Source organism: Spinacia oleracea, chromosome 1, assembly GCF_020520425.1.
Source record: "Spinacia oleracea cultivar Varoflay chromosome 1, BTI_SOV_V1, whole genome shotgun sequence".
Classification (NCBI taxonomy): domain Eukaryota; kingdom Viridiplantae; phylum Streptophyta; class Magnoliopsida; order Caryophyllales; family Amaranthaceae; genus Spinacia; species Spinacia oleracea.
Genome location: NC_079487.1, coordinates 40,484,266 through 40,496,797, shown reverse-complemented (window position 1 = coordinate 40,496,797; position 12,532 = coordinate 40,484,266). Strand labels below are relative to the sequence as shown.

The window sequence follows — 12,532 nt, the reverse complement described above, 5'->3', positions numbered from 1 at the left end:
TTGGTCCAAAGCCACCCCTTTTGTGGGAAGAGCAATGAATCACCTCACGAACATCTCAAACAGTTCGAGCACTATTGTGACACAATCAAGCACAATGGTGTCACATCGGATTACGTGAGGTTGACATTGTTTCGGTTCTCTCTACTTGGGCGAGCAAGTGATTGGCTTGACAAGGAGGTCAAGCCCAACTCACTTCGCACTTGGACCGAGGTGACGAGTGCATTCTTAAACAAATTCTATTCGCATGGAAAGACGGCGGAGTATCGCCACAAGATTCAATCCTTTGAGCAAAGGCGAGACGAGTCACTCTTCGAAGCTTGGGATCGTTTTAAGGAGTACCAAAGGGAATGCCCTCACCATGGGATCCCTAAATGGTTGTTGCTTCAAACATTCTACTTGGGGTTAAGCCCAAGTTCAAAGACAAGTCTTGATGCGGGCGCGGGAGGTCCCATCATGAACAAAACCGAGGATCAAATAGAAGGAATCATTGAGGATGTAGTTCAAAACTATCAATCTTGGCATGTAGGCACAAGGAATTATGATGGAAAAGGTAGGAGTGATGATGGTAAGGGTTCGGTGTATGCCATGGAGCAAGCACGAATGATAGAGAAGCTTAGCTCGCGATTGGAGAAGCTTGAAAACACACTAAGCCAACCGCCATCAATGTCTACAATTCCACCTCCTTCAGCCACTCTTCTCACTAAGGGGAAGAGCAAGGTTAGTTCTTATGACTCAATGCCTCCAGGCACTTCCTTTTGCGATAATTGCCAAGACTATAGTCACTCCCGCAATGCATGCCCCTTAGTTCATAATTTGTCTTTTGTGGATTTTGGCCCTTCGTATGAAGGTGATTTTGATGTAGAGTATGCTCATGCCTTAAATGAGAGGTCTAGGAATGATAACCCTAACAATCAAAATTTTTCTAGGCAACCTAGAGGGCCCCCCATGTATGGTTCCCACCAAGGCTATGGCCAAGGAAGTGGGTATGATAGCCAAAATCGAGGTGGCTATAGAGCACAAGGCTATCAAAGCCAAGCGCCCTATGGTCAACCTCAAGGTTTTGGCAATCAAGGCCAATACAACCAAGGTAGTTACAATCCCAACCATCAAGGTGGAGGGGGTTATAACTACTCCTATGGGCAATTTAGGGGTGCCTCAAGTGGGGGTTATCCTTTGAACTCGGGAGGTCCTTATGGTGCATCTCAAATCCCACCTCCCGGATTCAATGGACCGAGGACCTTTGGCAACCAATATCAATCAAACCTTAGTGGTTATGGCATTGCACCTCCACCACTCCCGCCTCTCAAGTCTAATCTTGAGGCTCTCATGGAGTCGTTTGTGGGGGCGCAAGCCAAGAAGAATGTCGAGTTTGAGGATGGATTCAAGCAATCCACCACTAAATTGAAGATGATTGAAAACCAATTAGCTCAACTTGCTAATACCATTAAGGAACATCATGCGAATGCTAGTCTCCCACCCCAAAGTCATTCTCCAAAGCAAATGAATGCCATAGTGACAAGGAGTGGGAGGATTTTAGATGATATTCCTAGAGCTAATAAGGTTTCTAAGCCCAATGGGAAGGATCAAGAGGGAGTCATTGAGTCTAGTGACAATGATGTGGTAGAAGAGGAGCCTTCCATCAATGATGAAGGTGAAACTCCTATACCAAAGGAGGCAACTCTCCTACCTCTCCCCACTCCTAAACTTCCCTATCCCCAAAGATTCATAAGGCACAAGTTGGATGTGCAATTCTCAAAATTCCTTGATGTTCTTCGAAAATTGCACATCACTCTCCCCTTTACGGACGCATTGAAACAAATTCCTACCTACTCAAGGTTTCTCAAGGAAATCTTGAGTGGGAAGCGGGATTGCGACGTAAAGGAGACGGTGAACCTCACCGAGAATTGTAGTGCTATCATTCTTAACCAAATGCCACCCAAACTCAAAGACCCGGGTAGTTTTTCTATCCCTTGTGCTATTAAGGAGCTTGAAATAAGCAATACCTTGTGTGATTTGGGTGCTAGCGTTAGTCTAATGCCTTATTTGGTGTTCGCCAAGCTTGAAGTTGGTGATTTTGTCCCAACTAACATCACCTTGCAACTTGCCGACCGTTCGGTCAAGTACCCTATTGGCAAGGTTGAGGATGTACCCTTGAGAGCTGGTGGATTAGTGATCCCCGTCGATTTTGTAGTCCTAGACATAGATGAGGACGTGCATATCCCTATTATTCTAGGTCGCCCATTCTTGGCTACGGCGGGGGCCATTATTGATGTCAAGCAAGGGAACATTACTTTGAAAGTTGGGAAGGATAGTTTGTTTTTTAACTTGAGCAAGGCCATGCGTTGTCATAGTTCCACTAATGAGAAATGTTTCCTGGTGGACTCTTTTGATCCCATAGTGAATGACATGCACGAGCACTTGCTCACCACTAATGATCCACTTGAGCTTGTTCTTTTGAATAGACATGGCTTAGGTACTTTAGGGATCGAAGTGGCTAACTACGAGGAGCTCTTGGATGCCCCACCACCTTGCGCTCAACCCGAGCAATGCATGCTTGTGTTGGATGGGAAAGAAGCTTTGGATGAAGCCCGAATTGGTAAGGAAGCTCCCAAGGTAGAGCTAAAACCTCTACCTTCGATCTTGAGGTACGCATTTTGTGAGGGGGTTGAAAAAGCACGAGGCTAATGCGTGACCCGTCCCTCGTGGGCGTGACGTTGTCAGATCAAGTGTAATTGGATTTCCTGTGAGTTTACACCCAATCGACTAGTAATATAGGAGTCGCCATTCAGTTTTTAACGACAATGAGAAAAACTGACAAAACCCGGTTATCGTGACATCAAGGTAGTGCCATTATGTTCGACCACGACGGCCATAGATTCCCTTGTAATCCCTGGCGTGGGGATCGCTCAACGTACACCCGCAGGGCAGAGATTGAGAGTTCGGGGGACTGTAGCTACCGAGAGGAGTGCTCATCGATAATACTCAAGAGGCAGGTTATCCTTACTAGCTCAGCACAAATAATTGAAGGGACATGCGTTAAACTATTAAACTATTCTGAATTGATTTTAGCAATATGCAACACATAACACTAAATCGATCGTGATTATCTTATTTGGATTGATTTAAGGTACCTAGCATGATAATTCATTTGTCCAAGGTATTATCTTATTAGGCGTGATGGATCAATCAAATTAATAGTTTGACAATTTTATAAAAGGGTGATAAAAGCGATTAAATCATATGAGGGACACATTACAACGCACCCTTGAGAGGTGCGTTGTGGTTCTCAGAAAACTAACCACTTGGCTTTGCTATTTCTCCTTTTATTTAACGAATCTCGGGTTTCTAAGCAATGTTCCAGTATTTAGGCTTAATTCATCAAGCTACAAGGGGCAGGACGCGTTCTGTTCGACTTTTGGGTCGATTGAGACAGAACGCCGGATCAATTTCGCAGCGTGAGGCTTAGGCTTAAGGCTAGAGTCAATACTCGGGTTATGGAATTGTGTCCCCCGTTCACGTCGGTTTTAGGCTGTATTTATAGGAAAAGAGTGTGTGGAAAGATAGATTTTAAGATACGAATCCAAAAAGAATCCGGAGATAAAACGACCCTAGGCATTTTCAGCGCCCAGGGCTGGGCGCCGAAGATTTTGGCGCCTAGATCCAGGCATTGAAAATGGGATCTGGGCCGAGTTCTTTGTCAGATTTGGACTCTTAGAACAAGGAGCTTTTGAGATTTATCCGAGTCTTTTAGTGCGTATTAATTTATGACGGAATGCGTCTGGGCCCGTTACGAAGTCTAGGTTCGTTAGGAATTTAATTAATACGTAACTCTTATTTTCGAATTATACCAGGAATGCAAATTCTATCTCTTTTAGGATTTATGCTGGAGTGCAACACCTAATTCTGACAGGTTTGTATCTTTTATGCCTTTGCCACTTTTAACAACTACCTTTTACGACAGTTACTATTCTTAGCAGGTTTCTATACATAGCAGTTTTGGCTGAAATGAAAGGGTGATTGAGATTCGTTATTTTATAGGAGATGCGTTGCCAAGTGGAGATTTTTGTTCTCATCATCGAACCTTCCCTTTCGGGAATGGGGACAAAAGTAGGTGTCTACAGTTAGCCCCCACTTTGACTGAGTCTCGAGGTGAGACGATGGTCAAAGTACTAGACGGAGTGCGTCATACAAGCCATGGTGTATGTGACCTGTTTTGCGAGGGTCTCACGAGCCCCGAGTGATAACATTTGACTTAAGGGTCATCACTTGAAGTGTTAACACATTCCTCACGCGTCATTGGAATTTGTTAACTAATAGTATAGAAACTCCCTCAGTTTGTTATTGGAAGTGTCTAAAGATGTTTTCGAAATCAAAGCTATAAAGTGTAACTAGGCCTGGCCAAGCCCAATCACGAGGTAAAACGTTTTTAAAGATTCTCATTTTCAGGGTTAGCTAAACGAGAAAACCCCCTTGTTTTTATAGAACGTAAAACGAAGGAAAATCCAGCACATCGCTCTTTTCTGGAAAAACGGAAAACCAGTCTTTTGATTTTTTGGAAAAGGGAAACCATCCTTTGATTTTTCGAAAAGGGAAACCATCCTTTGATTTTTGGAAAAGGGAAACCATCCTTTGATTTTTGGAAAAGGGAAACCATCCTTTGATTTTTGGAAAAGGGAAACCATCCTTTGATTTTTAGAAAAGGGAAACCATCCTTTGATTTATGGAAAAGGATAAACCGGGAAAAGTTATCGCTGCAGCGACTAAGGACCTGCGTGGTTAGTGACGCAGTCCCCGCCCGCTGAAGGTGGGCGAGCCTGTCCGCTGAGGGTGGACGCCCCGTCCGATAGAAGTGGACGAATCTGTTTTGATGTTTTGAAAATAAGGACCTACGCGGTTTGTGACGTAGATCCCGCCGGCTGAAGATGGCGAGCCTGTTTTTATTTTGAAGATTTTATTTTCTTTCCATTTTCGAAAACTGAGGACCTGCGCGGTTAGTGACGCAGATCCTGCCCGCTGAAGGTGGGCGAGCCCTGTCCCCTAAGGGTGGACGCCCCGCCCGCTGGAGGTGAGCGAACCTGAATTCGTCTTTTCGATTTGGGACTCGCGTGGTACGTGCCGCGATCTTGCCCGATTGAGGTGGGCAAGTCCCTATTTCATTTTTTCTTGTGATTTCTTTTGAGAATTTCTTTTTATTCATTTTTGTAAGAGCGAATTCTTTCGAGGGATGCTCGGATTTAGTTGCAACCTGAATGTGGGTTGACAACGTGCTTAGACGGACCATTGTCTCGTGGTCATCATCTTTCATGGTTTTGAGCTAGTCTTTACGGCTCAATTTTGCCACTACCTGGGTCCTTGATTAGGGGACTTGTATAAGTATAAACGGCGACCTTTGTCTTGAGGTCGTAATCCAGTTTTATCTTTTGAGATTATCCAAACACGGGACTTCTTACAACGTAGTCTGGGAATATTGTTTTAACTTTGCATACTCTCTTTTGAAATATATATTTTCTTTCGAGCCCCCAAGCACTCGTGCTTGACGGTCATTTCTTGTCAAAGAGGTTCCTTGGGGATACACATTTTGTAATGTCCTTGATCGTGTTTGGGATCGTGCTCGTAAGTGCGAGCGATCTTTGTAGTGGTGTGCTACTCTTAACAAAGCCGTGAGGTGCGACTTTCAGTAAAGAAATCGGCAATTTTCGAGTCGAATGGATACGGCAGGACCCTATAGAACTCAGGGCTTCTTTTGGGCCTGGGCTCATTTTCGGCGCCTAGGCCTGGGCGTTAGAAATAATTCACGCCCAAGTGGGGAGTTGAAAATGTTTTTTGGGCTGGTCTTTTGATGACACAGTTGGCCTCTTGTTCGTTCGTATATTTCACTTGGAAATTCTACGTATTCTCTTCTCTTTTGTTTTTCTTTATTTTTGGAACGTAGAATTTTATTAGAGATCACAATGAGTTGAGCGATCGTGATGATTTCTCGAGAAGCCGTAGCTGATTGGTGGACTACGGTGTTTGTCGCTTTGGGGCGATTATTTAAAGGAACTGTCGCTCTTAAGGCGTACAGTTACTGCAATAGTTGGGCGAGTCTATATGGCCCGAGGAACATACCTTGAGGCGTAAGACGTTGATCGCACGTATATAATTTTTCTTTTGAACGCGTTCGTGAATGTTTGATACTTAGAATGATGATATGTATGTGCGAACGAGCGTTCATAGAATGGCCGTTGCGTGCGGTCCATTAATCAGTTCGCTTGAATCATTTTTTTTTGAGCAACGACTGATGTTGAATAGTTTGCTTAGAAGCTCGATAGGTTCATGCTTATTCATGAAGTGGGCTCAAGCATCGTACCCTTTCGATCGTTCAAACCTTTGCTTTGAGATTTTTTTTAATTTTGCTACGGTCGTTTCGTAGCTTGGAGCCCCCAAGTATGCATGTTGGGATGCTTCCTTTTGGCGTACGATTTTCAAAGGTTCTTTCGAGAAAGACGCCTTGGGTTCCGCTCGTGTAGGTGCGAGCTATCCCTTCCGTGGTAGGTAATATTTTGCTAACTTTACTCCTTAATGTAGAAGTCGCGTGGCTTGCATTTTGAATTTGGGCGATAATTAGTCTTTGCCTCATACTCTTGGTCGTGCCCGCATTAGTGCAATATGCCGTACTCTTTTTTTTTTTAGACTTGTACCGTGGGATGGTTGAACTTATGGTGCGACCTAGGCTTGTGTGGCCTAACAGCGTGTCTTAGAACATTCCTCCAGGTGTTGGGATATCATTATTATTTTTTGCATTGGAGTACTTCATCACGCCTTGTTCAGGTGCTTGAACAAGTGTAGCACCTTCTACGTGGGTGTGCACGGCTTATTACTTCGTTCGATGCGAGGATTCATAGATGTTTGTTTCTTTTTTTTTTAATTTTATTTTTATCCTTGATTTTTTTCCGCTTTTGCTTTGGAACGACGTAGACTGTGTAACGGGCGCTTGTAGGGCGAGCGTTATATGCAGTAGTTTGATCGGAGTTTTGGTGACTCGCGATTTTCAGTTACCCTTGTTAGTGGGGTGACTTTATATATTCTAAGTAGCGCTTAGAATTTGGGAGGGGTTGTAGCCATTCTAAGGTTCGTTTTACACGATCAAACCTTAGGATTGTGCCCCTATGACGTGTGTATAGCATTAGCGTCGAGAATTTGCGATAAAATCGTCATTTCGAGCATTTTTAGAGTGTTTTTCTCAAGCCCCCAATTGTAGCTACGGGATTGGCTTGGTGCTATAATGCTTGGCACACATTTTTTTGCATTCATGGTGACATGGATCATGAATAGTTTAAACCAGACTCGTTTAGTGCGAGGTACGTTCGAGTAGTGAATTGCTACTTCTCTTGTAAATGTCGTATTGTGCGACATTGCCATGGTCAAGGTAGTCACATGTTGAAGTGTTCCTTGACCAAAAGCTAGGTGCCTTTCTTTACCCATAATCATATTTAGAAATCTTTTTGACTCACTTGCAACATCGAGATAAACGCATACTTAGCTTAAACCAACGACACTTTATTATGTTCGAAGAAGTCTTTGAAAATTATTTGAAATCCGAGTCCTACTGTGTACAATCCGAGGTGTCCTAAGTAAGTTGACTTATAGAAGCGTTCGTACAGGATTACATGAGTGAATCAAAATACCGTTACGATTTTCGGAATGTTGTCTAAGGATTTGCTGGAAGCCGGGGTGCAGGCGTCAAGATATTACTTGTGCCCGTGTGGCACATGCTTTAGGGTTTTAGGGCCATCTTTTCCAGAATTGCGGGAATATAAACCTCTTTCAAATTGACTTAGATTTACTTGGTGTATGTCTGCACAAGAGGTCAAGGTATACTTAGTTCTTTCCCTAGCTCTTTCATTTCAATTTTTTAGCCCCCAGTTGCTATTATGTCTTCTCATTAATGATGCTTTCAGAGTTCGATTTTAGATGCCCGTGTCATATGTCTGAGTAGGGTGAGCCTTGGTTAAGTGCCAAGTCCTATTGACAATGTTTGATTTTTTCAAAGGGGATTCGCAAGCATTTGAATTACCATGAACGGGTGCCCTGAGTTCGAAGGAACGATGGGGTGATGCCGTAGAACAATCCTCTTTATTGCAAGCTTACTGCCTTTACTACTTGTTTTCGATTATGACTGTGTCTAGTGGTAAAAGAAGGTCTTTAAGTGAGTTACTTTGCTTTAGGGAGGGTCAAGTCGAGTACTTTAGAGGTCATGGACGCTCGCGCTAGCCCCCATTCAATTGAGGCAAAGCGATCTTTTGAGTATTGGCTAAGTGCCTAGGAGTGTGAGTGCTCCTTTTGGCGAGGGTACGTGCCCTTATTATTATTCGATGTGTGCTCATTTTGGTATCTTGATGACTTGGATTCTTCCTTTGACTTAAATTTTTCTTTCGATTTGGATTGCAAGTAATTAAATTTCAATAAGGGACTCTATTTTTATTCTTGTTATTCTATAGGCTTTAACATTTATGCGAATTGGTTGGACCGAATCATGGATTGCCTACGTATCCGCCTTAAATAGATTTAATTTGGAATCAGGTCTTGCGTAGTTCTTAGCCAGAAAATGGTTTCTTAGAATGCCGATTTAAACAAGTACGTTCGAGTGGAATCGTAATGTTTGAAATAGGGTGAAATAAGTGAAGTTTATTATTATTTTAATCTGCTGCTTTGCCGTAAGCCAAAAATTTGTTTTATTTTTTAAGTACATGTATTTGCACAAAAATCTTTTCATGTGTTTTTTGGTACATGTATTTGCACAAAAATCTTTTCATGTGTTTTTTGGTACGTATATCTGAATACGTGCTTTACCCCCCCAAGTGTCCGTTATTTTTCCGTGTATGTGCGGATAAAATGACGAGCACTTCTGGGCAAAATTTGGCAAGTAGAGAGATTCAGCGCCCAGGCTGGGGCGCTAAAGATTCTGGCCCCCAGCTTTGGGCGTTGAAAGTGATTCCTAGGGAGATTTCTTGGCGCGTTGCTTCTTTTAGTTTTGTGCCAAATATTTGCGAATCTTTTTTTTGTGCGCTAAATGCTTTCTTTTTGTCTAGAAGAACTTTAAAGGCGCTGTGCAAAGTTTCTTTTTTTGTTATTATTTTTCTTTTTTTCGTTAAGCGTAGAATGTACATTTCGTTTGTCTTTTTTTTTTTCGTGACTCAAGACGACTTGAAAGATGGGTTGAATGAGATAGGATAATTTGTATAGGTATTAGTCAAGCATGAGGATTGGAAAGGGTAGAAGATCGTAGAACTTTATGTAGTTTTTGTGGTACGATTTGGATTGGTTGACTCAATTCTTTTCCTTTGTTTACTTGGGTAAATTTCGCACTTTGGGAGGTACGGGCTAAGTATTTCATGGCTCACTCTTTTCGCTCTCCCTTTTCTCTTTCTCTTTTTTCTTTTTTTGCTTGGGATTTCCCCCCCCCTTTTTATTTGGGCTAAAAGGTAGATGGTTGTGGTCTTTGAGTCACGAGGCGAGACTGAGTGAGCCTCGTTTGGTAGGCCTATAGTGGACCTTTAATTTTAGTAGGCCTATGGTGGACCTTTAAATTGTCTTACTTTGCAATCGTATTTAGTCGTTTCTTGAAATGTGCAAATAGCGTAGATTCAAAATGTTGTTTTTAATTTATTGAAATTTAACGAAAGAATTACATCGAAAATAATTTTTTTTGCTTCTTTTCAGATTCCAGCTTCCGGGATTTTATTGGAGGTTGTGATTTAGACTCGAACTTTCATTAATTTTTCTGATTATAACCCGTGTATGAATACAAGGAGGTGGCCTAGACTCAAAATAATTACGTGGCGTAAGCCTATAATACTTGACCAAGCGACTTTCAGACTTAGGCTAATTGGACCATAAATTTCGTTGGTTGACACTTTAAATTTTAACCCTTGGGTGTTCATTTATTGTGCGCCATTTTGCTTAATGTTGGCAAGGTAGTTAGTTGGGGAGATCGAATTTTCATTTTTGCAAGACTAGAATCATTAGTGCGGCTTCCCTCTTAGTGTGTATTGCTTTACCCCAATGGTAGCCTTATGGTCATGCCGACTTGGGTATTTTCATGGTTCGTCATGTTGCATTCATGGAAAATCTTTTAGTCCGTACTTAGGAGTACTTCAAGGAGCGAGTGGCTCGAGAGGACTATGATAGTCGTGACCCAATGTGATCATAAGCCTTGAGGCCATTAATTTTTTTTTTTTTGCCAATGGTATTGACACCTTAGGCTCACTTTGGGGGTTGTGCGACTATGGAGGAATGATTTTCAGAATGTGACTGTTTCCATTTTGCAAATACTTGAATTACATAATATATTCTTTTTATTGGTGAGAGGGAGTATTGAGGCCGTAGATTCTTAGCAAGGGATGACAATTACATATGGGTGCTTATTGATTTCTTCTAAATGTTAGGAAGGGAGACTCAATATGGTTTAACCTTTTAACTTGCAGAACGACACCAAGCATTAGGACCGATTCTATGTATAAGACAACTAAGACTTAGGATTTAGATTGTACTTTGGCATAGCCTAGTCTAGACTCAGATTTATTTTTTATTCGAACATTATTTTTTCCTTGAAAACTTTATTTGAACATCATTTTTTGAATACTTTGCCCATGTGACATTCAAGGTCATTTACTCAGCGTGCTTGGTTTTGGTGCCGAACATTGTCGTCATAGGAGGCCTAATGACGACACAAGGAGTTGTTTATTTTATAAGTCGTTCTTAGAATCGAGCGCCTTTTTTCATACGTCCTCGTAGCAAATTTGTTACAAATTTTTTATTGCTACGTATACTTTATGCACGGGTACCGAAGCTGCTGTGCCTGACCAAAAGGCCAGGCAGCAACTTCAGCGCCCAGCTATGGGCGTTGAAAATGATTGGCGCCCAGCCAGGGGCGCTGAAAATGCGTCCCTGACTGGTACTCGTATTCTGTTCGCGTATCCTTTTTTCGTATATACGACTTAATTTTGCGTGCTCGCCTAATAACGTCCTTTACGCGTTGTGCAGCGTTGTGGGATCCGTTACAGGCTGTCCTGGGCGTCGCTTATTTTTGTGGCGATCGCCTGGGGCTGTGGAACACGTATTTTGGTATAGCTCTTTGGCCAATTGGTGTTTATGAATGTTTGGTAAATTTTTAGGGTCGTTGGTTTTCTAGTTATTATTTGTCACTCACAATCACATAATTCGCTACACGTAACTAACATTATAACATGAAGCAAAATAATATGTCACGTAGTTTATGATAGGCCTATATGGGTAATATTTGCGCAGGCTTGGTACCTCTTCTATCGTCGATCCAACACATGCCCCGGTCGGGGTAGTGCATTCACGAGCGAATTTCGTCCCAAGAGGCCAATCACGATGTAATTCAAGGGGGCATGCACCAATGAGAGGGACATAGTGGGCGAGCGATTGGGTTTGGGATAGGTGTACTACTAGCGAAAGTGCAGAGAGGACAACATTCGAAGCGTATGCACTCCCCGGGTGGCGATGGGTATCCTTATTCCCAACTCCCGAGATGAAACATGCCAAGGGAGCCAAGATTCGTTATGCGGTTCTGTCCGTTCACATTAATATGCTGATTTTCAGGTCGTCCCAACTTGATAGGGAAATAAACGCGGGGTAGGATCGTTTCACCCTTCGGCTATTTTGATTACCTACGAGCACGAGTATTTCCTTAACATCCCCAGTGGAGTGGCCAATGTGAGGGGGGTCGAAAAAGCACGAGGCTAATGCGTGACCTCGTCCCTCGTGGGCGTGATGTTGTCAGATCAAGTGTAATTGGATTTCCTGTGAGTTTACACCCAATCGACTAGTAATATAAGAGTCGCCATTCAGTTTTTAACGACAATGAGAAAAACTGACAAAACCCGGTTATCGTGACATAAAGGGAGTGCCATTATGTTCGACCACGACGGCCATAGGGTCCCTTGTGATACCTGGTGTGGGGATCGCTCAACGTACACCCGCAGGGCAGAGATTGAGAGTTCGGGGGACTGTAGCTACCGAGAGGAGTGCTCATCGATAATACTCCAGAGGCAGGTTATCCTTACTAGCTCAGCATAAATAATTGAAGGGACATGCGTTAAACTATTAAACTATTCTGAATGGATTTTAGCAATATGCAACACATAACACTAAATCGATCGTGATTATCTTATTTAGATTGATTTAAGGTACCTAGCATGATAATTGAATTGTCCAAGGTATTATCTTATTAGGCGTGATAGATCAATCAAATTAATAGTTTGACAATTTTATAAAAGGGTGATAAAAGCTATTAAATCATATGAGGGGCACATTACAACGTACCCTTGAGAGGTGCGTTGTGGTTCTCAGAAAACTAACCACTTGGCTTTGCTATTTCTCCTTTTATTTAACGAATCTTGGGTTTCTAAGCAATGTTCCATTATTTAGTCTTAATTCATCAAGCTACAAGGGGCAGGACGCGTTCTGTTCGACTTTTGGGTCGATTGCGACAGAACGCCGGATCAATTTCGCAGCGTGAGGCTTA

At 42.5% G+C, this 12,532-nt stretch overlaps 1 non-coding gene across 1 annotated transcript; it reads right to left on the bottom strand.

Moving 5' to 3' along the window:
- Positions 1 to 262: 262 nt before the first annotated feature.
- On the bottom strand, positions 263 to 365 carry LOC130466605 (small nucleolar RNA R71). The gene has a single exon (XR_008926787.1). It is a non-coding gene; the product is annotated as a small nucleolar RNA R71 (small nucleolar RNA).
- Positions 366 to 12,532: the final 12,167 nt, after the last annotated feature.